The sequence below is a fragment of the Triturus cristatus genome, chromosome 4_1 (genome assembly GCF_964204655.1).
Source record: "Triturus cristatus chromosome 4_1, aTriCri1.1, whole genome shotgun sequence".
NCBI lineage: Eukaryota > Metazoa > Chordata > Amphibia > Caudata > Salamandridae > Triturus > Triturus cristatus.
The window spans coordinates 163,865,579-163,889,361 of NC_140585.1; the positions used below are offsets into that span (position 1 = coordinate 163,865,579).

At 49.3% G+C, this 23,783-nt stretch overlaps 1 protein-coding gene across 1 annotated transcript in view; it reads right to left on the reverse strand.

Moving 5' to 3' along the window:
* Nucleotides 1-20,374, reverse strand: part of LOC146853791 (uncharacterized) — an 81,793-nt gene extending 61,419 nt beyond the window's left edge. Inside the window, exon 1 of the mRNA XM_085650396.1 lies at nucleotides 20,263-20,374. The gene's annotated coding sequence lies outside the window, so the exon portion shown is untranslated. The remainder of the gene's footprint in view (nucleotides 1-20,262) is intronic.
* Between the last annotated feature and the right edge of the window lie 3,409 nt (nucleotides 20,375-23,783).

Sequence of the window (23,783 nt, forward strand, 5' to 3'; positions counted from 1 at the left end):
GCTACTTTCATGGCATGTCATGTAGACCTTGACAATCCACGTTTGTAGCTGGATCTTGGTAGGGGTATCACCTGGCTGGCATACGTGTGCAGGATATATTGCACAGACCAGACTCTGTATGTAGCATATGTGTATTTGCTGTTGAACATGTGCTCAGTTCATTGACATTGGTGTAGTAATGTACTCAATCTTCGTTATTCCTTCCAAATTTCTGCAGGGCACCGCCTCTCCCCCGACCAATGCCAGACTTGGCTGCCATGAGGGAACGTGACTGCATACGCCGCTACAGATTCAACCAACAGTTAATTGTGGACCTGACAAACAGGCTGGCCCCACACCTCCAACCACGACGCAGTTATCCGACTGCGCTGTCCCCCAAGATGAAGGTGATGTCAGCCCTACATTTCTTTGCCACCGGTACGTTTCAATTGACCATAGCTGATGTGGGTGGCATGTCCCAGACCATGTTCAGCCGTGTCCTGCATGATGTTTTAGAAGCCATGTTGGAGCACCTGGATGAATTCATCCATTTTCCAACTCCTGAGCAGTTGACAGGTATCAAGGGTGAGTTCTATGCCCTGGGAGGGATGCCCCATGTAATTGAGTCCATTGATGGGACACATGTGGCTTTGGTACCATCACAGGCACAGGAGGTAGCCTTTCATAACCGTAAACATTACCACTCCATTAATGCCCTTGTGGTGTGTCTTGCTAACATGGTGATTTCCCATGTCTGTGCACGTTTTCCAGGGTCAGCACACGATGCCTACATCATGAGGCGTAGCAGGGTGCCAGAAATGATGCTTCAGCTGCAAAACGAACAAGCATGTCTTGTTGGGTAGACTCTGTTTGTCCAGTATTCAGTGGTATCTTAGTATGTGACGGCATCTCCTGACCCACTTCTTTACATGATGTTTCCATGTAGGGGACTCTGGCTATCCCAACAAGCCATGGCTGGTGACGCCTCTCCGCAACCGAAGAACAGCTGCAGATCACCGTTACAACAATGCCCATGGGCAGACCAGGCGAGTCATTGAGAGGACGTTTGGCCTCCTGAAGTGCCGATTCCGTTGCCTCCACAAGACCGGCGGGTCTCTCCCATATGCACCAGTGAAGGTCTGCAAAATCTTCCTCGTGTGCTGCATGCTGCACAACATGGCAGTGGAGAAAGCTGTGCCACTCATCCTGGATCCCGATGAGCAGGAACATCCACCCGTGGAGGATGAGGGCCTTGGTCACGAGGCAAGTGAGGAGGAGGAGGAGGACATCCGGAGTCAGCTCATACGCAACTTCTTCTCATAATGGTGAGTCCCTGGGTCTGAGTGTGCACGCTTGGAGCCTTGTGTGGCATGTGTTACAATGTGTGTGTCCAGCTGACTGTATGCAAAGTGACTTTGAGGTGTGTGCTGATGTGTCACTCGAGTGCTGATGTCATTCCACACATTTTAGCTGACACACTCAATTGACAACTAACATGGTGTCAACCTTATTCATGTAGAGTACATGACCATGCATGCGGATGACTATGTGTTTCCTGACTTCTTGTGTGTCTCTCATCCCCAGGTATTTGCGCATGCTGTCTGTTCGTGGCATCGTTGTGCTCCTGCTATTCCTCATGAGTAATGCAACGTGTGCTGATTCAGCGTTACATGCATGGACATGGTGAGAAGTCTCCTTTGGGTAAGGATTGCAGCAAGGCTTTTTGGGTGTGGTAGTTGTTTGTAATGTGTGGGCACTGCTCCTGTGCAGGTATTGTTACTATGCATACATGTCGACTCACCATGGGGCACATAACATGTAGCATGACTCACATGAATTGATAGTCACACTTCGTGACAGTCATCTGTTATGAGATTGTGGATTTTGATGAAGGCATCTATGTGTGTTCAACTTCCCTCGGAAACATACGGGAGGCTACGGGTGGACAAATTGCAGGACATCCCCATGAGAGGCTCAATGGGGAATTGCAGCCTCTCCGTGTGCAGCAGGGGATGTTTGGCTCACCCCCTTCACTTGTGTGCCACTCCCATGGATTGACAGCATCTGTGGTGCGAAGGGGGTGTCCAGTGTAGGTCCCACATGTTAATCCAAAAGACCATGTGAGTTTGTTAATATTGATGCATTTTCATAGGTGTGAGTCTGAGTAATAAAGGTGTTCCTCAGCCTCCAAGGTGCCTCATCTCTGTCAATGCAGGTCTCTTGCCACTGTGCATGCGCCATCTCTGGCATGGTTGTCAAGGATTGTGCATATGAGTCTATGTGTAGATTAGCAACCTGCATGCTGTTCTTCATGTATTTGATTCTCTATTCTGCATGACGTCCATGGCTGTGTATGTGTTTTGGTATGTTGGTCCCCACAACGGGCCGTCAACATCTTCTGGGGTGTGTTTCCTGTGCGCAGCTTGACCTTCAGTTTCATGATCCGGTGTCAGTCATCTTTGGGGATTGTGCATCCTTTGTCTCTGGGTGTGCCATTGAAAACCGGTCACTCCTTCCTTGACATACACATGTTGCAGTAGTCCTTTCTGACATGCTAGTCTTTGTGTGGAAATTGTAGCATAGTTCCCAGGACATGCCGCCTGCTGTTGCCGCCACTGCAGCAAGGGCACACAAAGTTTCCTGATTTGGCAACACACACACATCAAAGATGCTCCTCCCTTCCTCCATCAACCCATTCATTTGGCTGTCATCAGCTTGTCTGTGCCACAGTTGCGGCCACGCCGTCCCAAAGGCTGGACCGTCTGCACATGCAACGTGCACATTGCACGAGCCTCATGTCCTTGCATGACCCACATCACACTACAGTCTGATGTTGCAGCCACCCTCCAAGCAATGTCCATCCACACATCTGCCGCCAGCTCTCAGGCATACACTAAGCGCACACACAACACCTTTGCATGATGAGTGTGCAACTCCGACTGCCTACACAGCGCTGCCATGCCTTCCAGGCCCTGTCACACCCACCAGGTCATGTCCCTCCTACTCCCCACCGGCTCTGTACCCCGGCAAGGACATGGGAGTGGGACTCAAAGCTTCTGCATGTAGTATGCTGTCGTTGTGAGGCACATGGCACAGGTATCATCTGTCAGCGTGTCAAACTACAATGTGTCCAGGACCCCCCTCTCCACCATCACATGCGCACACAACCTCATCATCAACTCGTATGCCATTGACAACCAGGTGCTCCTCACCCTCACCAAGGGCGCAGACATTGCCAGTTCCAATATTCTAGATTGCATGAGATCCATTGATGAATGGCAGAACAGCAGCCACCTGAGGCTGGACTTGCACAGGACTGAGGTCAACATCTGAGGATTGTCCCCTTACAGCTGGGTCAACTGCTTGTGTCCCACCCGCAGTAGCCCCGCACAAGCACCCAGTGTCCATGCACACAAGATGGTGTACATCATGGATTGCTTGCTCACATTTTCCATGGTAATCACCAGCATCTGTGCCTCAGACTGCAACACCCTCTGCATTATGCACATGATCTCCAGATAGATCCACTCCAAGGAAATACGGACCATCCCCCAGGTCCACGACAACATCCGTGTCAAATACTGCCCTGCCCTCTACGGGGCAGCCACATCCAAACTCCCAGACACTTGTCCACATCCAGGCTGCATCTGCACACCTCAGCTGAAACATCCCGCGCCCCAGCCACATCACCGTTCATCAGAGATAGCTGCAATGGATCACTGTGTGCTACAGGATGACCTTCAGACTCCCCACCCACACTCAGGAGGCAGGCCACAACCCCGACCCAACACCAACCTTGTACCACTGTCATCTGAGACCCCGTAGTGCCATCTCCATGCATCCAACCTTGACCTGGCCACCATTCTTCCGATCCACCGTACTCCAGCATGCAGGACATAGTTCTCCCACCTGGGAACACATACCTGGGATTCCCTCCCCGGGAACCTCCGAATGAGGCATGACCTCTACGCCTTAATGGTACTCTTCCAAATAGGTCTGTCGGCACAGTATTGCATGCACCCCCTCAGCAGCTTGAGGCCATCACAGGTGAGTATTGTGCTCTATGTCTGCATTGAATGATACATTGTGACCCATGTGTGTCCTGTACCAGACTCCGATCCCAGGGTATGGATGTGTGGAGTTAGTTCAACACTCAGGCATAGTTTGACATTTACACACACATATGTTGGTGAATAATGCCAAATGACAGCAACATCTCATGACAAAATAATGTATTTATTTTTGGTGGGGTGTGTCTTTTGGTGGATGAAGTAAGGTGCTCTACCGGGTGCATAGAATCCAAAGTTCACAGGGGGAGATGGCATCCATGTCAGTTGGAGTCATCAGAGTCCAGACCACAGTGTTGGTCATAATTGGTCAGACTGTGACCAGCAAGTCCATGTGGCAGAGAATGTCATTGGGTGAGGTGGTGCTGTTGCGCCAGAGGGCCAGGTGCCAGGCCAGGTGACCTGGGAGATGTGGATGGTCTGCTGACTCTCACGGTCTTTTTCGTGGACGACCCACCTTCCTCCGGGGACCCTCAGATGCAGGCCTTGACGATGTCTGTGATGCTCCGTCGGACGAATCCTCCTCCTCCTCCTCCCTCCCTGTGGCTGGTGCTGGTCTTCGCCTGGTGTCACAGGGAGGGTTGCCCATGTTGTCGGCAATCCGACGGAGTGAACGGCTCATGTCCGTTTGCACCGCCAGGAGCTCAGCCAGTCTTGCCTCCATCCGTCCTTGGTGTTGTTGTTGACTGGCATGTTGCTCGGCCTGCAGGTTCTTCATCTCATCGAGGGTCCCCTTGATGTCTGTGAGGCTCGACACTACCTGGTTGATGCCCCTGGTGTCACGCCGGTATGTGTCCAGGATGTGGCGTATGTGTGACGTACCGGTTCCCTCAGCTGGCTGGTCAGGTTCGCGCCTACGCCTGCCTCCACTCCCACCACCCCTGCCCACATGAGCCTGGCCTGCCGCTGTGGGCACATTGGGTCTACGCGACCCCTGAGGGATGGCATTATCGGGGTTGTCTGCCTCCTCCTGGGTGCCCGGAGAACCTTGTCCCTCCTGGTCACACTGGCTGTGTTGTTCAGTGCGAGCAGGGCTCCTGGGTGTCTCCTGGGATGTGGCAGGAATGGGGGTGGTGGTTGGCACAGATGTACCTGACGCAGGTGCTGCAGGGGCTTGGGCACCAGAGGGGCCAGGTTGGTTGGGGTCATCCACGGAGTGGTGAGAGTCGTCGCTGCTGGTGGGATCATCTTCACGCTGAGCCTGGGACTGTGATTGCTCCCCCCCATTGTTGGGGGGAGGTTGATGACGTTGCCCTGTGTGTGAGAGAGAGACAATGTTAATGCTGTTTCATGCCACATCCATGTTTCATACATATTCAAGTTGTCACAGATCTTCCAGGTAGTTGGTGTCACCTAGCATTCCTCTCAATGTCCACTTGGGGATGGTTAAGTTGCGGGGGACAGTTTGGTATGTTCTCCTGAGTGTTTGATCAGTAGAATTTTGGCTCGGATGCTTATTTGGTGATGGATTGGTCTTTTTGTGTCACATGTCCATTGTGAGAGTGGGTAAATCCGTTGCCTGCCCCGGGGGGGTGTGCTTGTGTGAGGGGGGGTGTGTGACCGGGCCTGCTGTTGGGTGTTATTTGATTTGACATTGGGTCTCCCAGGTGATGTGTCTGTCCCCTCATGGTGCATGCTGGCATGACAGTGAGTTTGAGTGCCTGTGCTAGATATCTGAGCTTGTGTAGTTGGTGTTTGTGTAAAGTGGTCACAGAAGGGCCTTGTGCTGCATACAGCAGGGCCAAGTGTCAGCTACCTTGTCAGTACTTTGCCAGTCCCTGTGCATTGGGCATGGTGCATGGGTATGTACCTAGGCCAGATGGGCTGAGGGCATTGGCGTCTGCTTCGGAGTTGCACAATGAATTGTGTGAGCCCCACCCTCCCAGCATCTCGGACATCCAGTCTTGGGTTTGTGGTAGGTGTGGCCTGGGACATAGCATTGCCTTTATTTGTGAATGGGGCATGGAGACGTTAGTGGCATGAGCGTGGTTTTAGAGTGTGGTTGTGTGCGGTGAGGGCTTGGGGGAAGTTGCGTGCATTTGGTGTATTTGTAGTGTGGATGGCATTCCCCCCATGTTACGTGAGTTGTTTGTGTACTCACCAGGCTCTGAGACTCCTTCGACTTTGTGTACTCCCACCGGCTGTAGCATGGCCATCACCTTCTCCTCCCAGGGATGGTAATGTACGGGTCTGCGGGGCAGCCTGCCTCCAGTGATGTTACTCTGGGCGTATTCCTCGTTCATCTTCCTCTTGACTGCCCTGCGCAGATCGTACCACCTGGCTTGGCATTCATGCCTTGTCCTTCGGATGGGCGCAACAGCATTCACCTTGTCGACGATCCTCTGCCACAGGCTTGTTTTTTGGGCTATGCTGGTCTGTCTGACCAATGTTCCAAACAGCTGTGGCTCGACTCTGATGACTTTGTTGACGAGGAGGTCCAGCTCTGCCCTTGTGAACTTTGGATTCTTGTCTGTGGGCATGGTGTGGGGTGTGGGTGTGGATGGTTGTGGGTGTGTGGGTGTGAAGGTGTAGGTGTGTGTGTGAATGTGAAGAGGGGGTGTTTGTGAATGAGGTTGTGTGAAGGTGTGTAAGTGAAGGTGTAGTTAAGGTGTAAATAAGGTGCAGTTGTTTGTCTGTGGGGTCTGGCAGCAGTGAGTCTGTTGCAAAGGCTCATGGGTTGTGTGTGTGGGCCCTTTTTATTGGTCCATTTGTGGGTGTGGCTGGGTTTGAATTTGTGGTGGGTGTGTTATAAGAGGTGGTTGTGATTTAGGGCCTCTGTTTGCCTGTTTGGATGTGCCAGGTCAGTCATAGAGATGTATTTTGTCATGTTGACGTGTTTTGTGGTTGTGCGAGTCGAATTGACCCTACTTGTGCTGTTTTACAGTGTCCTGGTTCTGTACGAGTCATTTTCGCGTAGGTAAGGTCCGTACATACGCGATGCTGGGTGAGAGTGCTGGGGTACGGTGCGTACAGGAGCGGGGCTGTGCTACGGTGTTGGGGTACGGTGCGTACAGGTACGGGGCTGGGCTACGGTGTTGGGGTACGGTGCGTACAGGTACGGGGCTGGGCTACGGTGTTGGGGTATGGTGCGTACAGGTACGGGGCTGGGGTACGAGCCTGGGGTGCGTTGCGTACAGGTGGGGGGCTGTGCTAAGGTGTTGGGTTACGGTGCGTACAGGTGCGGGGCGGTGCTACGGTGCTGGGGTACGGTGCGTACAGGTGCGGGGCTGGGCTACGGTTTTGGGGTACGGTGCGTACAGGTACAGGGCTAGGCTATGGGGTTGGGGTACGGTGCTTACAGGTACGGGACTGGGCTACGGTGTTTGGGTATGGTGCGTACAGGTATGGGGCTGGGGGACGGGTCTGGGGTGCGGCGCGTACATGTGGGGGGCTGGGGTACGGTCCTGGGGTACGGGGCGTACAGGTGTGGGGCTGGGGTACTAGCCTGGGGTGCGTCGCATACACGTGGGGGGCTGTGCTAAGGTGTTGGGGTACGGTGCGTACAGGTGCGGGGCTGTGCTACGGTGTTGGGGTATGGTGCGTACAGGTACGGGGCTGGGAGATGGGCCTGGGGTGCGGCGCGTACAGGTGGGGGGCTGGGGTACGGTCCTGGAGTATGGGGTGTACAGGTGCGGGGCTGGGAGACAGGCCTGGGGTGCAGCGCGTACAGGTGCGAGGCTGGGCTACGGTGTTGGGGTACTGTGCGTAGGGGGGGTACGGTGCTGACATACGGGGGTACGGTGCTGACATGTGCAGGGTGTGGGGGGCTGTACGACTCGTATCCGGGCACAAGTTTACCCGTGTACATGTAGGCTACTGCGTTCGCTCCGTACGGGGTATTTTACATGCGGTTGTGTATTCGGACTGGCGGTACGGATCGTACTTGTGCGCTCGGACTTCTGTTTTACGATTTGCACGTAAAAATGTCCGGCTCCCTGTCGGACACTTTTCCCGATGCTATTCGGACGTAAAAATTTACGGCTCCCTCTCAGACCATTTTCCAGACGCAATTCGTATGTATTTTTCACGTATGAATCGTACTTCGCAGTTTGTACGGTACTTGTACGATTCGTACGTAAAAATATACGGATTCGAGTTGTATGCAATTTTTTTTTCCCGGATCGGAATCGGCACCTATATGTACGTTAAACATTATCATGACATATGTTAGTTGGCTCTTCTTTTAACAACCTTATTGCATCATATCTTTAAAAAATGCTTTTGGTTCAAGTTGGCACAGCTGCACAGTCACTATAAAAAGATTTAAGTTCTCAATTCATCTAAATACTGCTATTAGCTTGCTGCCCAAGTCGTTCTTGCTTGACTTTTTGCCTTTAATTAAAATCTTTCACTGCCAGTTGTTTACTGCTTATCTAATGTTTCTGCACTAGAGTTTTTCAAAAACACATTTACACTTATTTTACTCCTTTTGTTTTTGTGGCTTCCAGAGAGTGCTAAGAATGCCCTTCTGTGGCCCAGGAGGGGCTTGGGGAAACAACCGAGCCGCCAAATCAACTCTAGGAGACAGGTGAGGGAAATACTGTGATTTCAGGTAAGCAAAGGATGTTTAATATTTCCTGTATGCAGCTTACTGGTGGTGCATGTAGGAAGGATCTGATTGCATGGTTACCCCCACTTTTTTCTATGGTGTTTTGCTGGTTTTTGACTAGTCTGACTGGGATCCTGCTATTCAGGACCCCAGTCTATCTGCTTTTTTCCCTTAAATTGATATGTATGTACTTTAGGTACACTCCAGATTGGATTCCCTAGTATATGGTACACCATGCACCCAGGGCATAGGTACCCCAGAGGCCTCCCATGGGCTGAAGCATGTATTATGCCACCCTTGAGAGGCCATCCACATTTAGTGTATTGGGGCTGGGTGGGTGCACTCTTAGAGTGCCAGAAAGTCTGCACTGGGGGCACATTTGGTGTCCCTGTGCATACTCCAGCTCAAACCAGTTCTAGGAGCCATTTGCTCCTGCTCTGGCGTGAAACTGGACAAAGGACATGTGTGTAGCCACCCCTCTGTCCTCGCCCTCCCCTAGGAGGGTCCACAGAATCTTTCCAACCCCTTCCCATGGGTATAAAGTTGGTAACCTGGCTACATGACTTTAGATTTTAACTGGACAATATTCTGCTAAGAAGAAACCAAGTACCTTGATTGCCTGCACGACGCTGGACGACTGAAGAATCTCCCTTGGGGTAAAGGAGTTACTCCCCTGCCTAAGCAGGAACCTAAATGCATCTGACCACTTCACTTCTCCCAAGCTCCTGAGGACTCTGAAGATTTCAGCAACACAGGAGGTGGGTTCATGAAGTCCCTGAGGTCGATCTGCCTTCTCAGAGTTTCTGAGACCAGTATCCCTCGTGGGGACTGTGCAACCCGAACCGCTGTGCACTGCATACTTTTGCAGTCTGTGCTTTGGACTCTGTGTAGTATCGACCCCAAGCAGAATTTGCACTGAAGATTTCCAGCCTCCACTCCACGAGTGTCCTGTGGGCTGGTGCTTTGCTAACTTGCTTGAGGTCTCCTCGTGATCTCTGGTCCATTGGCCTGTGGGTCCTGGCAAGGGTCACCTTGTTAATTCTTGGGCTTACCTGGTTGCTCCAGACGTGCCTGACTCTCCATTGCTTCAAGAGTCCCCTGGACCTTGCTGGTCCACAGAGTAACTTGTTTCTATTATTATTGTTTGATATTATAACTTGTGGAAGACTACCATCCACCCCAATGGATATTCCACTTTCTCACATTGGTATTCAGCAGTGGGATTCAGAACTTTCGTTTAGCAGTATCACTCCGCTATCATTTTTTTATTTAGGAATCTGTTTATTAGAGTTTTCGTTGCAGGTAAAACCACACAATACATCATACTTCATCAAATAGCATTGTTACATAAATCTTGTATTCAGGCGTCAATGTATAACAGATACAAGCATGGTGCGTTACATTAGGTGTACTGTAACCGGTTGTGTCCCAACATATAACCTGTTAGTGAAGTACTGGGTATTTTAGACCCAGCGGTGCAGGGGCACACACCCTATGACTTCTGGGTTCACCCTGTTCCAGACCTACAGAAACACAGAGTCTTCTGGGTGAAGTCAAAGATTCATTTATTGGCTGCAGACCAATTACAGGTATTCTAGAAGTACAACAGCGTGTATGTTCTCAGGAGACTGCTCAAAATCATAGGAATGGACTTCATCTTAAATACCCTTTTGCTTGCCTCAAGCATACATTCCTAGGTTTTATGATACGGCCATATACAAGTGTACATTACAAAGAAAAGGCAGAGTCATGATGACCATCCCACATTCCAGTTCGGCCAGCCCACAATGATTTACACAGTAAGGTTCAGATCCCACAACGGATGTCAATAGACCCCCCAATAAACATGAGCATCTCTTGTTTTGGGAAACAAGTCATAAAGCAGGAACAAGCAGGTGTGAAAGAGATTAGCCGGAGGATTGTGTAGAATGAAAGGGTTTTATGACGGGTCAAGCCCTGATGCTAATCACAGGTGGACGGAGGAAGGGGAGCTCGTGAGACCAGTTTGACCCGGGGCAGCAGAGCCAGCTGCCCAGGTCACAGAGAAGTCAGAGGAGAAGCCCATGTACTGTGAGGCTCGTATTTACTCCATTATAGCCTATGTGAGGGCAATGACAAGATGGCCACTGCTTCCAAAATGGAACCCACGTAGTGAAGCAGAATAACGTGTACACAGTGCATTCATAGCTAGAACGATATATAAAGCACTCGTACATGCCGCATTTACCATTTGCGGTTTGCTAATACCAAGATAGACAGGGGTAGGGCCCTGTCCCCTACGCGGTCCCGAATATTAAAGTACGACATTAGGTCATAAGTAAATCCATCTCCATTCGTACCGTTATGGCCCCAGCCCTAGTGGAGAGCATCTGCTCACCAGCGTCGATGCCAATTGTGTGCTATTCTCAGTGCTTCCCTGGATAATTATACAAACAGTACTATACTCCCCATTCTGTAGCTGGGCAGCTGTCCTTCCAACAATCTAACAACTAAAACAATGTACAACAGCAGCTTGTATCTTCTAGTCTAGTCGGCCCCCACTCCGCTGACCCCTCTCCCATCAGGCTCCACCCTCCCTGGCCCCCGCCACTCAAAAAGGGAAAGCAGGCGCTTATATCCAATCTGCGGCCTGCACTATCTTCGCCAGCCAGCCAGTCGCCCCCACCAGCGCGGAGTCTCTATCAGGTGAACAGTGCCCCATCGCCTGACGCGGCTCCTACAGCGCAGCAGTGTCCTCCCCCGGGGCCACCTCCTCCGTTTGCGACAAGAGCTGCCTCATTTCCCCCCACTGGGCGGCGACGGGCGTCGTCCTAAGGCCCAGTGTCTCCTCCCGCCGAAGCGCCACCTCTTCTGCCTTTGCCCACACCATAAAAGAGCATCGCCACCCTCGCACATGCGGTGCGGTATCCGCCTTCCAGCGCTTGGTGATGAGCCGCTTAGCCACTATTATCCCCAGATCAAGGAAACGACAGGCCACCTTCGCCGGAGGCGGTCAGGGAAAGAGATGCAGCAGGTATGTGGGCCACTCAGATGGAATCTCCCGGCCTGAACACCTGCGGAGTTCTACATGTATCGCTTGCCAGTATATCTGCAGTGCGGGGCAGCCCCACAGCATGTGGATCAGGTCGGCGCCAAGCGTCGCACAACGGGGGCAGCACGCATCCGTTCTGCAAAAATACTTATTGATGGCGCCCGGTGTGAGGTAGGCCCTGTGTAGGACAAAGAACTGTATTTGACGGAATCTCATATTTCGGGGCACCCTCCTTGGCCCCCTCAGCGCTCCCTCCCATTCCCTGTCTACCATAGGGCGGGCAAGGTCCCCCTCCCACTTCCCGCGCAGTGTCCCCAGACTCGGCGCCGCATGAATCCGCAAGGCCCCAGCGAACCACTTGATCAGGTGTCCTCCTCGGCCCATGACATGGAGATACTGCAGCACTAAATGCTGCTCCGGTTCCACCTGCAGGTCTCCCCAGTGACTCACCAGAGTCTCTATCAGGGCCCGGTGGCGGAGAAACTGGCCCTGCGCCAGCCCCGTCTCTTCTGCAAGGGTCGCAAAAGGCAAGAGGCCCCCTTCATGGTATAAGTCCTCCATGGTGTGGATATCAACCGCGTGCCAATCCCGCAACTCCGCAGCTCCCAACGTATCTCGCCCACAGGGGGAACCCTCCAGTGGGATGGCGGGGGCGTATGGGAGCGTGGCCCTCGTCAGCCGGAGGCTTCTTCGGTAGCTTTTACAATCCACCACTAACAGCAACGGTTCCGGCATCACTCCGCTATCATGCTGGTAATATAAATCTCTAAATTAAAGGGAAAGCATTTCATTTTTTATTTTAATTAGCATATAGTCTCAGGGGCCTATTAGCATGGCGGGCGGATCGCCACCGCCCAACCGGCGGTGGAGATCCGCCCGCCAAAGTACCCCGTTGGACGGCCTTTTACCCCCAGCACATTAGCATGGCAGGGGGTACTGTGGCAGACGGAAGGACCGTCCACCATCCATATTATGATGTGGCATTTTTAATGTCTTTCCATGGCGGAGACACCGCCATGGAAAGGCATGCGGAGTTTACTTTGGGGGCCTGTTGCAAGCCCCCATATGGTGGTGAGGTGGGGGGCTGCACTTGGAGGCTACCCATTGGACCCCCCAACATTGGCATGCACAAGGTGGCAGGCACCGCGCTGTGCCTGTCACGTTGTGCATGCCAATGCACAACGTGCATCTATTGCATTGTGGTGGGTGCTGCTTACAGCACCGCCCACCACAATGCAATATATGCGGGATGCCACCGCCACGTCTAATCTGAGGTAGAATGGTGGCCGAAAAAACAATCAGTTGGAATCCCACCCCAAATAAATGCCAATTGTTAGACTCATTGGAAGTATTCCTCCAATTACTTTTTGTGGGTTTGTAGGGTGGTATTAGGCACTGGGCAGCGTTGGGAGAACTCCTACCTAGCTGGACATATGGTGCAAACGGTGTCCACTCCATATCAGGGGCGGCTGGTAGATTTTGAAACTGGTGGGGAGAAAAATTTGTATCCTTGTACAATGCGTGAACGAGCGAAGCGAGCAAGCCCGAACTGAAAAAGGTGGGTGCGGGGGGATTCCCCCCCGCAAGAATCTTTTGCAAAAGATGTATTCAAATGGTGGGTTTTACACCACATATTTACTGTAAAATTTTGCAAAAACGGGATCCAAATGTAGCATTTTAAAGCACAAGTGTGAAGAAAACATTACAAAAATGTGCCCAATCCTCTAACTGGTCTGCTTGCAAAACGACCCCCAAGCCAAGCACACACAGCCAATGGGAAGAGGCCCTCTAAGTGTTTTCTACCTGTAACACATCTCTTCCTCTTTACTGTATTGGTTAATGAAGTCATCAAGGCTCACACCATTGGTAAGACCGTACATTGCAAATACTTTGAAAATTAGATGGCGAAAGAGATCCATCCAAGGATTGCAGTTCATCCTTGATTATTTTAAGATTAGCCAGACAAACAGAAATTATATTCCTGCAAACTGTGTTTATTTTGCGAAATATAGCATTTATATACTATAAATGTACACTGACAGAAAGTCCACATAACAGAAATTGAAACAAACCTGACAACAAGATTTTGGGTGGAAAGCAAAGATATACTGAAAAAAACAGATTTGGTTTATAAAGTGTTTCAAAATTTACAATAGAGAAAAAGGAGTTTACACAATAAGTTTAATTTTTAAATTGAAACATAAATATTAAAACATATAAATGTAGAGCATTACAAGAAAAAAAATTGAAATCAGTGAAGAAAGTAGTTTGCATTTAGGGCCTCATTGATGAGGTTTTGCTGTAGGGCAGAACAGTAGGCCTTCCTGCTGACCTGCCCTACAGCAAAAGAAAAGGGCACAAATGTACCGTATCTATCAGCAGATTAGGGGTGGGCGGAATTTGCGAAAATGTTAAAAATTATCGCAAACCCGCGGAAATATCGCGAAGATGCGGAAGTTTTTTTCCCGCATGTGCGCAAGATTTTTGCATGGTTGCGGCTCGCCAACTTACCCATGTAGTTGCTCGCAGGCGCGGCCATCTTGTTTTCAGTTGTCTCGCGGTGCATGATCGCGAGAAGAAAGACGTGATCGCGTGACGCCTGACGTCACTGCGGGCGCAAACTGTCGCGAGACAGCGCAAATGGCTTAAAACAATACAATATCTCATGGAGAACGTAACCGGATCAAGAAAACTTGTCGGCGAACGCAGGGATTCAGGTAAGGCGATCGCGCGCGCGATAATGTATTATTTTACAGCGCGAGCAAGAAACAAATTATCGCCAAGCTGCGGAATGCGGAAATTTTGACATTTTCGCGCTTTCCGCGGACCGCGAAAATGTCAAATTAGCGCAATTTCTGCGAACCGAATGAAATTTTAGCCCAGGCCTACAGCAGATACGGCGCATTCCTGTCCTTTCCCCATGCACCGGCACACAATAAGCTGCTGTGCACCAATGCAGGCACTGTTGCACCATGGTGCACTGGTACCTGCATTGCGGGCAATTACAAGAGGCGTTTTCCTCTTTCCCTGTGTGCTGCAGAAGGCACTATGCATAGAAAAAAGAAAAAAGAGGCGAAATAAAGAGATTTCTCCACGTTTTACCTCTGTAAGTTTTTGGTGCTGCTTCAGATTACCAATTTCTCCCTCCCTGCACTACAGAGTATAACCGTCTGATCACTTAAAGGAACCCTACGTGAATGATGTGTTGTCACTGCAGTCTGGTAAAAAAACTAAACGGGCCGGCTGCCTGTGCCAGGGCACAAAACAGAGCCCGATTAGAGACCTGTTTCGAGGCCCCCATTAAAAAACTGCAGGGTTTCAGACTCTGCCCACTTAAAGCTCTGGGCAAGCCCACTCTCCTTCTCTGCGATGCTGCACATTTGAGCAAAATAAATGTAATGCATTCGACTTCTGGCCTCCTCACATTCACCTACTCTGAGATATGGCATCGTACACAGGACAGGAAGTGGGCAGATGTCACAGGCCTTGCGGGCCTCTGTCCTAGGAATTATTATTACAGATCAATTGCAATATTTTTTGGGGAGATTTACATGAATTTTGGACAGTCAGCTGCTGCTGGGCTCTAACACTGATTAATTGACGGAGTCAAATGACCATCTGGTTGGATTTGTTACCATATGGGTATTGTTAGAACTGGCGATTTCTGGTTGGCTAGTCCGTCACATGACCTCCACCAGCCAATCGCCAGACAAGCCACACATTTCATACTGCACACTGAAGTGCCCACTTCTAGAAGTGGCACTTCCACACTAGGTACATGCACGCCGCACACATCATCGCGCAGCATTCACTCACACGAGTCCGCACATACCAAACTCGGGCCTGCACACCCCACGCATCAGGAACTACCAGGACATATACATTCCCCCATGCATTCCTATGAGAGGGCAGGCCAACCTCGACACACGCATGCACTTTACCCTGGGACACAGTGGTAAAGTGCGCAGAAGTCCAAAAATCACTACACCAAGTCACCCATAAAAAGCAGAAAGTTTCGGGGGTTAACCTGCCAGAAGGGCCGGGTCCAACAGGTATCAACTATGTTCTAATTGGTTTTGATTCGAATGGCCTGCCTGATGTGAGTCATTCTCATAAAAAAGGATGTGTTCCATACTCTGTAAGAATTAGACCAGAGGAGTGGCATTGGGAGTGTGTGAACACAGAAAAGACAGCTTATCTGCGTTTATTGGGCTATACTCGGAATTTCCGAGCCGTATACCACCACCTCCATAATATTAACTATTTAACTTAGCACTGTTTGCTGTATTCAAACCTACAATCGCTACCCGTTTTTCATATCACAGTGCCACAATTGCAGGGTTTGAGTTGGTATTAGAGTGCCATCGTTTGAAGTTGTTAAGTTGAAAAGTCGTCCTTGTATCTTTATGAATGGAATTGTTAAAAATGGCACACAAAGGCGCACAGGGCCTCAAAATGTCTGCTATCCAACTAATGAAACCAAAAGTTACCAACAAATTGCACAATGTACGTACCAGGGCAAGGCAGCAGGCCTCAAAGCCAACCTCCACCCCCCCACCACCACCACCCCACCCCCGCAACTACCCATCATGGAATCAAAGTCACCCTGCCGGCCGGGCCCCAACGGCGGCAGTAAAATAAATTATCGCAGCAGTGACAAAATGAAAAACAACACTTAAACAGTTTAACTGTTTAAGTGCTGTTTTTCATTTTAAACAGTCTTCAGAAGTTTGGCACAGATGTTTTAGTATGAGGTCAAAGACCAGACTTTATAGCCCTTGGAAAAATGCTGCTTGCAACCCATGCCTAAGAACATACCTCACGCACAAATAAAGTGTGCACAAATATGGAAATCTTGCCTGATCGTTAACAGCATAGACCCCATCACAGGCGTAGCTAGAGCTTGTGGCGCCCGGGGCTATCCCTCAGATTGCCGCCCCTTTGGGCGGTGGGGGTTGCTGGGGAAAAAGGACGGCAAGCACTTGAAAGAGGACCGAGAGACACATACTATCGCCGCTAATTGTTATCTCGATCATGCAAGTTACATGCACATACATGACACGGTCCAAGGCTACACAATTGAATACACCGGTGATTGGCCGTGACTGGCGGTACACAAGAGAATACACAGACTGCATGATCTATCTGGGGACTCCGAAAAAGCGCATGTGACATCCATCAGAGAGCTGCGTGAACAATTACCTGATAATCCCCTCAGCACAATGCAAACATGCACATACATGACACTGTTCAGGGATCCATCATCTACAGCTGACATTAAATGACCATTCATCATGGTCCCCCCATTAAAGCAGTGCACTTTGTGATCTGCATGGTACATGTTCTTTGCAGCAGGCATATTAACCCTCTGTGCTACCTTTCCAGGAGTCAACCCTTCCACTAGACAAAACTCGGATCTCTCTCTAGGAAGAACATTAATCACCGAAGTTATCATGACATTTTTATTGTTTCTGAAAATTGCTGAAGGCCAGGAAGGTGGCAGCAAGTTTTTTTTAAAGCATAATATACTTGCAAACACTACGCACCCACCCGAAATAGGTACCCAGTGCGGTCGCACAGTTTGCACCGCCCTAACCTGCTCAAGGTTCATGTGACTTCAGTGACAGAATCTCAGTGACTGGATCACTGTTGCTCTAGGGTGTGCTGCTTCATAGGCCTGTCTGCAAGACTGGAGATGAACTTCAGTATGGATTGTGGTGGACAGGCCTTCAAGGTTAACTCACAATTGACACCACTAGGGTACACCTGCTTGTGCTAAGACATCAAGCCTCCTAAGGTCTAGTGGGGCCTTCTAAGGTCTAGCATGGGAATATACTCCCTCAGTAGAGTGGTCTGGTGGACTGGTCATGAAGGCTGAACCCAGTTCCCCAGTTCGAAATTCGACAGCACTGGCCATAGTGCTACATCCTCTCCCCCACTGAACACCATACTGCCCCACTGAGAGAAACTCGCACTGCCTTCAGCTACAACCTAATTGTGCCCGCTATAAACACTTGGATGTGGCTCAATTCAAATTATGCACTTGATAAGAGTAATATGCTGCCTAAAAAAAAAGTAAAAGCAAACAGTCATAGGGAATGCTAGATTAAGTAAAGCATGTGAAATGTAAGCAGAAACAACATGGTTACCTTAACGATCTCTCACTCACTATTCAGAAATCAGCGAGTGGTTTTACCTGAAAAGTTAAGGACATGACTACAGGGCCCTGAAGGGAACCGTTTCAATGTCCATTGCTTATATCCTTAATAAACGTAAGCAGTATGGTTTAAAAAGACCACATCCATAAACAGAGCAATGGTACACATTTTGTTTTCCAATCCATCCATCAACCAGGTATTGCAATACATCTAGGAATGGTGCACTTCCCCACCAGGGGACAACAATGCCGTTCAAAGAAAGACGAGAAAACAATAGTAGCGCTTCACTGGCAAAGTCTGTAAAGTGAGGCTGATGTATTTGGATGTGAATAAAACCAATCTGGGCACTTTGCAACCACTCTGTCTTGCTTTATTTAGTTATGTATTTATTTTTCATATTTAAAACCTTCTATTTCTCTCCCTCCCGCTGCACTTTGGAATAGAAAAATGTCAGAAAAAGGGCATTTCCCGCAAAGAGTATTTTTCTTTTTTGGATCCATTTCACAGGGAAGCAACTATGAAAGAAGGAAGGAGGTTGTGAACCGTTTCTTCAAGTTACGGTTTTCAGTAAGTGAAGAGCAAGACAGGAAGAGAGGGAATAATAGGAATAGAGGGGGGGGGGACAGCTGCCAGCACGAAAAAGAAGAGGACAGTGCCCGACTTCCGACGAGTGGGGGCTTTGATACATGCTGTGTGCCACGAGGCGCCTCGCTGCCCTCTCGTGTGGGGATTGACTGTGCATAAAAAATCCTGCAGGATAGAAGGCTATGGCTTGAGGGCAGCACCGGGAGCCACAGAAGCGGAATGCATGTTGCTGTTTCTTTTTCTTTCCTTTCCCCTTGTGCCTGGGCCCTGCCACTGTCTGCACCTGTCTGACCTGCACCGCGTGTGTAAAATGTGTGACTATTTTGGGCTCAGTTGAGACGATCTGAGCCTTTTGCTGTAAAGTAATTTTCGCCGCATTACAGGTGCATTTTTAATGCGTGTCTTTTTAGTCGTCTACCCAAAGCAAACGTCACGTTTGCTTTGGGTAGACGACTAAAAAGACACGCATTAAAAATGCACCTGTGATGCGGCAAAAATTACTTTACAGCAAACGTCTTCGGTGATTTACAGAAGCCACCCACGTTTCACAGCCAAACCATTTCTATGTTTTGGCAGTAAAGAGTTTGAAAAACGCAGTGACGCACGCATGTACATGAAAAAACACCTTCCCCGCAAACAGGCTCTTCTTTGGAGGGGTTTCCAGCGGATTCAAGGCTCGGAGTGAACATTTCCACAAGACACACCTGCTTTCATTAGTACTTGTATACACTAACAAGCGCCGCCAACGCAAGGCCTCTCTAAAGCCACCCCCCACCTCTGTCTCTGCTCTCTTTCTCTCCTCAAGGGCACAGTCTCTCTCCTCTCAGGGGTCAGTCTCTCTTCTCTCAGGGGTCTGTCTCTCTGCTCTCTCTCCTCTCTGGGTCACTGCCCTCTCTTCTCTCAGGGGCTCTGTCTCTGCTCTCTCTCCACTTGAGGGTTCTGTCTCTGCTCTCTCTCCCCTCAAGGTCTCTGTCTCTCTCCTCTCAGGGGCTCGGCCTGTGTACACTCCTTTCTTCTCGGGGTTTCTGCTCTCTCTCCCCCGTGAGGCTCTGTCTCTTCTGGGAGGGTGCTCTGCACTCTCTCGTGTGCGCCCTCTCCGGAGCTCGCTCGCTCCCTCTGCCCGGGATCTGAGGCGGGAGGCAGGTGTCTTGGGGCGGCGTCACTCGTTGCTGTGGGAACGAGAGCCCTGCCCTGTCCTACCCTGGGACAGGACTCTCAGCCGGGAGGGACACAAACTTGTGTGGCTCTCGGTGTGAGATTTACAGAGAGGGCGCGTGTGTTTGTAACATCAAGCGTTGGCAAATCCAACATGTCTCATTTACACATTAATGTACCCCCCCGCCCCCCGATTGAAAAAACAGAAGAACCATCAAAACACGTGCAAGAGCAGCGAGGAATCATACTGCAGAAATAAATCTATAGGTAGAACATTCCATCACAGAGCTCATAGAATAAAATAGCTTTGTGTGCAAACCTCCCCAAAACCAATGCTGTATACAATGTTTAAGCGCTGAGCCACAGAAGAGAGACTATAGGCTCGGACAAGCCTCCTGCGTGAACATTTGAAACTGAAAACCCAGCATGCAAATCTCTTGCCAATGCACGTGCCCTGAAGAAGGATGGGGCCGTAATAAGCGCTCAACCCATAGAAACAAGATAGGAGAAAAAAAACGAAAGATAAAAAAAAGTTAAATACGCATATTAAAAAAAAAGTATCACAACGCAGCGCAGCAAATCCCCTAGCTGTGCTGTGATACAGGGAAAGCGAATGAATGCACCTTATTTATTCCAATACAGGCACCACCACATAATCAAAGTCACCCTGCTTGCCGGCCGGGCCCCCAGGCATCAGAGTAAAGTAATAAATGATCGTATTCCATTTACTTTACTTACCGATTTTCCGACGTGATGATGACCTTCCTTCACCTCGATGTTCTTCAGTCCAGGACTCCAGGCCTGGTTCAGTCTCTCAGTCCATCTAAGCCGAGCTCCTTGGGTCTGCAGTTCACAGCGTGGAATTGGTATGAAAGCACGCAGGTCTCACAAGCCACGACGAAGCAAGCCAAAAACTAGAATAAACTGGATTTTGTCTTTGGACTCCTCCCCCAGACCCCAGCAAACCAATCACTTGAAAGCAACAACAACTGTTGCTGGGTCTGGTGGAAGAGGCAAAGGCCACTGCCACACCCCCACAAACTCTAAGCTTGCCAGACAGCCCCGCTCCCAGCCATTGGAATGAATGGAGTGTCTCCAACTCCTCCCTGGGCCAAGGGAATAACGCCCAAAATCGAAATGCTATTCTGCAAATGAGACTCAGGCTGCACCCACCAGTGTGTCGTCACTGCCCTGCTTTCTGGCTCCAGGTCGAAGAAATCTTCGCCCAGCCAAAAGCATGTGCAGAGTAAAGGCCATCCCCCCACCCCCCCTAAAGAAAACCCCACATTTTCACATGTTTGTTCACTGAGCACTAGCAGCCAGCACAATTTATTGCTAGCTGCTCAGTATTTTTCATCAGGCATTTTTTTTGTCCCCGAGGGTGGGAGGGCGACACCCATCTCGCCCCTATGCACCAGCCTCCCCTGCTCCATATGCCTATGAACTTTGCTAATGTAGTATGTATATTCTGGAACCAATCCACTTTGTAAACAGATGTTTTCCTGTGTTTAATTAAATACGCTCCACCCTATTTCTCTACTTAGCTACTAACATTACACTACCCATGCCAATCTCAATGGGTGATGTCAGCCATATTCATCTGCTTATCTTGGTGCTAATGTGAACACCCCAAATCAGATGAAGATAATGGTACAGCATAGGTAAAGAATAAAAACACAATTCACTTTTGGATGTTTGTCGGCAATCTGGGAGTAGTCAGAAATGCCCTGAGTTGGCAGCGCTCCTTCCTGAAAGGAGGCTCATTTCAGGTATTTGAAGAGGACATGAGCTCCAAACCTCATCCTCTTTGGTGTGGCGTACCACAGGGCTCATCACTGAGCCCTACGCTTTTTAACGCATACATGGCCCCTTTGGCCTCAATCATGGCCCCGTTTGGGATCCAAATGGTCACCTATGCCGACGACACCCAACTGGTCATAGCCCTAAATCAGTCCACACAATTCCACATAATACTCCACAACCCTGAAAGCATGTCTGACGGAAGTGGTAAAATGGATGGGGTCTTCCTGCCTGAAACTAAATGGAGAAAAGACCGAGATCATGACCCTGGGCAATTTTGATGACACACCACTCAGAACCATCTGGCCAGCATGCATGGGCCCAGTTCCAACCCCTAAGCCCAAAATATAGAATCTGGGCATCTGGCTAGACCACAACCTGACATTTCAAGCGCAAGCCAGCAAGACCGTAGCAGTTTGCTTTGGCCTGATCAGAATGGCAAGGAAAGTGCTTCCCCTGTTCCCTCCCCAAGCAAAGAAAATCATGGTCCAGTCTATTCTGCTCTCTAGATTGGATTATTGCAATGCGCTCTATCTCGGAGTATCTATCTCAGTAATCAATAAACTACAGCTCATCCAAAACTATGCAGCCAGACTGTTGGCGGGAACACCCAAATCTCATTCCGCAAAACCCGCCCTCCGCCTCCTACATTGGCTGGCAGTGAAGGAGCGAATTAGCTTTAAATCGCTTTGCATTGTCCATAAATCACTACAGGGGATAGGCCCTCCCATGATCTCGGCCATAATTCATCCATACAAAGTAAGGAGAAAGCTTCGATCGGATGGCCTCCACCTCATCGAGACCCCAACAATCAAACGAGCCAGAAGTGGCGGTAGACTCTTCTCTTTGAATGCAGGCAGACTTTGGAACGCCCTGCCGCTCCACCTCCGAAAAGACTGTAGTCATTGTGCCTTTAGGAAACAACTTAAAACCTTTCTATTCCCTTAAATTAATCATTCTGTCTCGCCCACCCATTTCAATAGTCATGCTTAGCGCTGGGAGGCCTTGTGGTAACCATGCTCTTTACAAATGTCCGTTTCATTTAATTTATTGTGAGACTATATTTGCAAAGTGTTCATTCTTTAATATAGTTATGTCTAGGATGTCCATTTTAAAAATATGACATTACATTTTGACAAATTGCTTTTGTGAAGCATCATCATTTTAAGATTTGATTATGAATTGATTAATGGTTTTGATCAATGCACTTTGAATTATTGCTATTAGTGAGAAACATGGGAGGTATTTTCTTGGGTTATGTGCACATCGGACTGGAGCAGGACACTGTTATGTTATGGTACGTTGATTTTGTATAGTGCACTAATCATCTGAGAGGGTATCTAGACACTCTGGCAGGTGTGTGGGTGTGTGATCTTCAGCTTCTAGCAGAACTCAAGAACTGAGGAGGAAGCTCTTATTTCCTCCTATACGGATTCGGGGATTGTGTGAGTGAGAGGTGTGGGTAGGTTGGTGAAAGTGTATGCGGCTGTTCAAATATTCAGATTCTGTGTTGTGTAAAGGTTTGTATGGGTCTATGCCAAGTTTGAATTGTGAAGGGGGAGTCATGGACCCTTCGTGAGGTGCAGTGTGATATGGTTACAGCTGTCACTCACTGTGAGGTGAGCCAAGTACAGAATTCCAAATTGGTCTGACACTGTATGCAATGCTTTAGGTGTAATGAGTATGTTTATGGGTGTATGAATACGTCTGTGTGTTTGTGCGGGGCTATGTGTATACCTGTGATCCTGTCTGTGTTTCTGTTTGTTTCATTAATGGTGTGTTAGTTATGCTTCCATGACTGTTGGTGAAGGTATGAATTGAGTGTCTAACCATAATTGGCAAGTTTCAGTGTTTTCTATGGTTTGTTTTGTAACCATAATTTCACTATAAAAGTCATGTTTTAAGTTTATTGTTTTAAAGTTAAGATTTTATAAGCAATTTTAGTAATAACTTTCCTTCTTGGTGATTTTAAGGGTATGTTTGATCACATCTGATTTTCTCAAATTATTTTCCTCAGCCATTCATTACAGGGTTTCGGGTCACAAAACATAGCCCATGGTTAGTTAATTCTTGTGGTACTCTAACAGTAGATGAAATTATAGTCTTGCATTAAATATAGATCTAATGGGGGCGTGGCTAGCAGCCAATGAAGATGGCCACAGCCTAGGAGAGCTCTGCGATCATCAGCGTCTCTCCCCATCAATCCTGTCTTAATCCGATGACAAGTCAAAATACGGAACCGGGAGAAGGCACCGGAACATTAAATCATTCATCGATGCTGATTTGGGAGTGCTACAACTACCCGGGACCTCACATAATCACAGCGTGGCTGACACATGGGCCGGAAACGGGTGACAAAGAGTTGCGCTGCGCAGTGCCAGCACTGGCCAAGTGCCGCAACACCTGGTGCAGAGCTGACTGTGAGTGATCGGCCAGGGACGGCTTCCCACAGCTGTCCT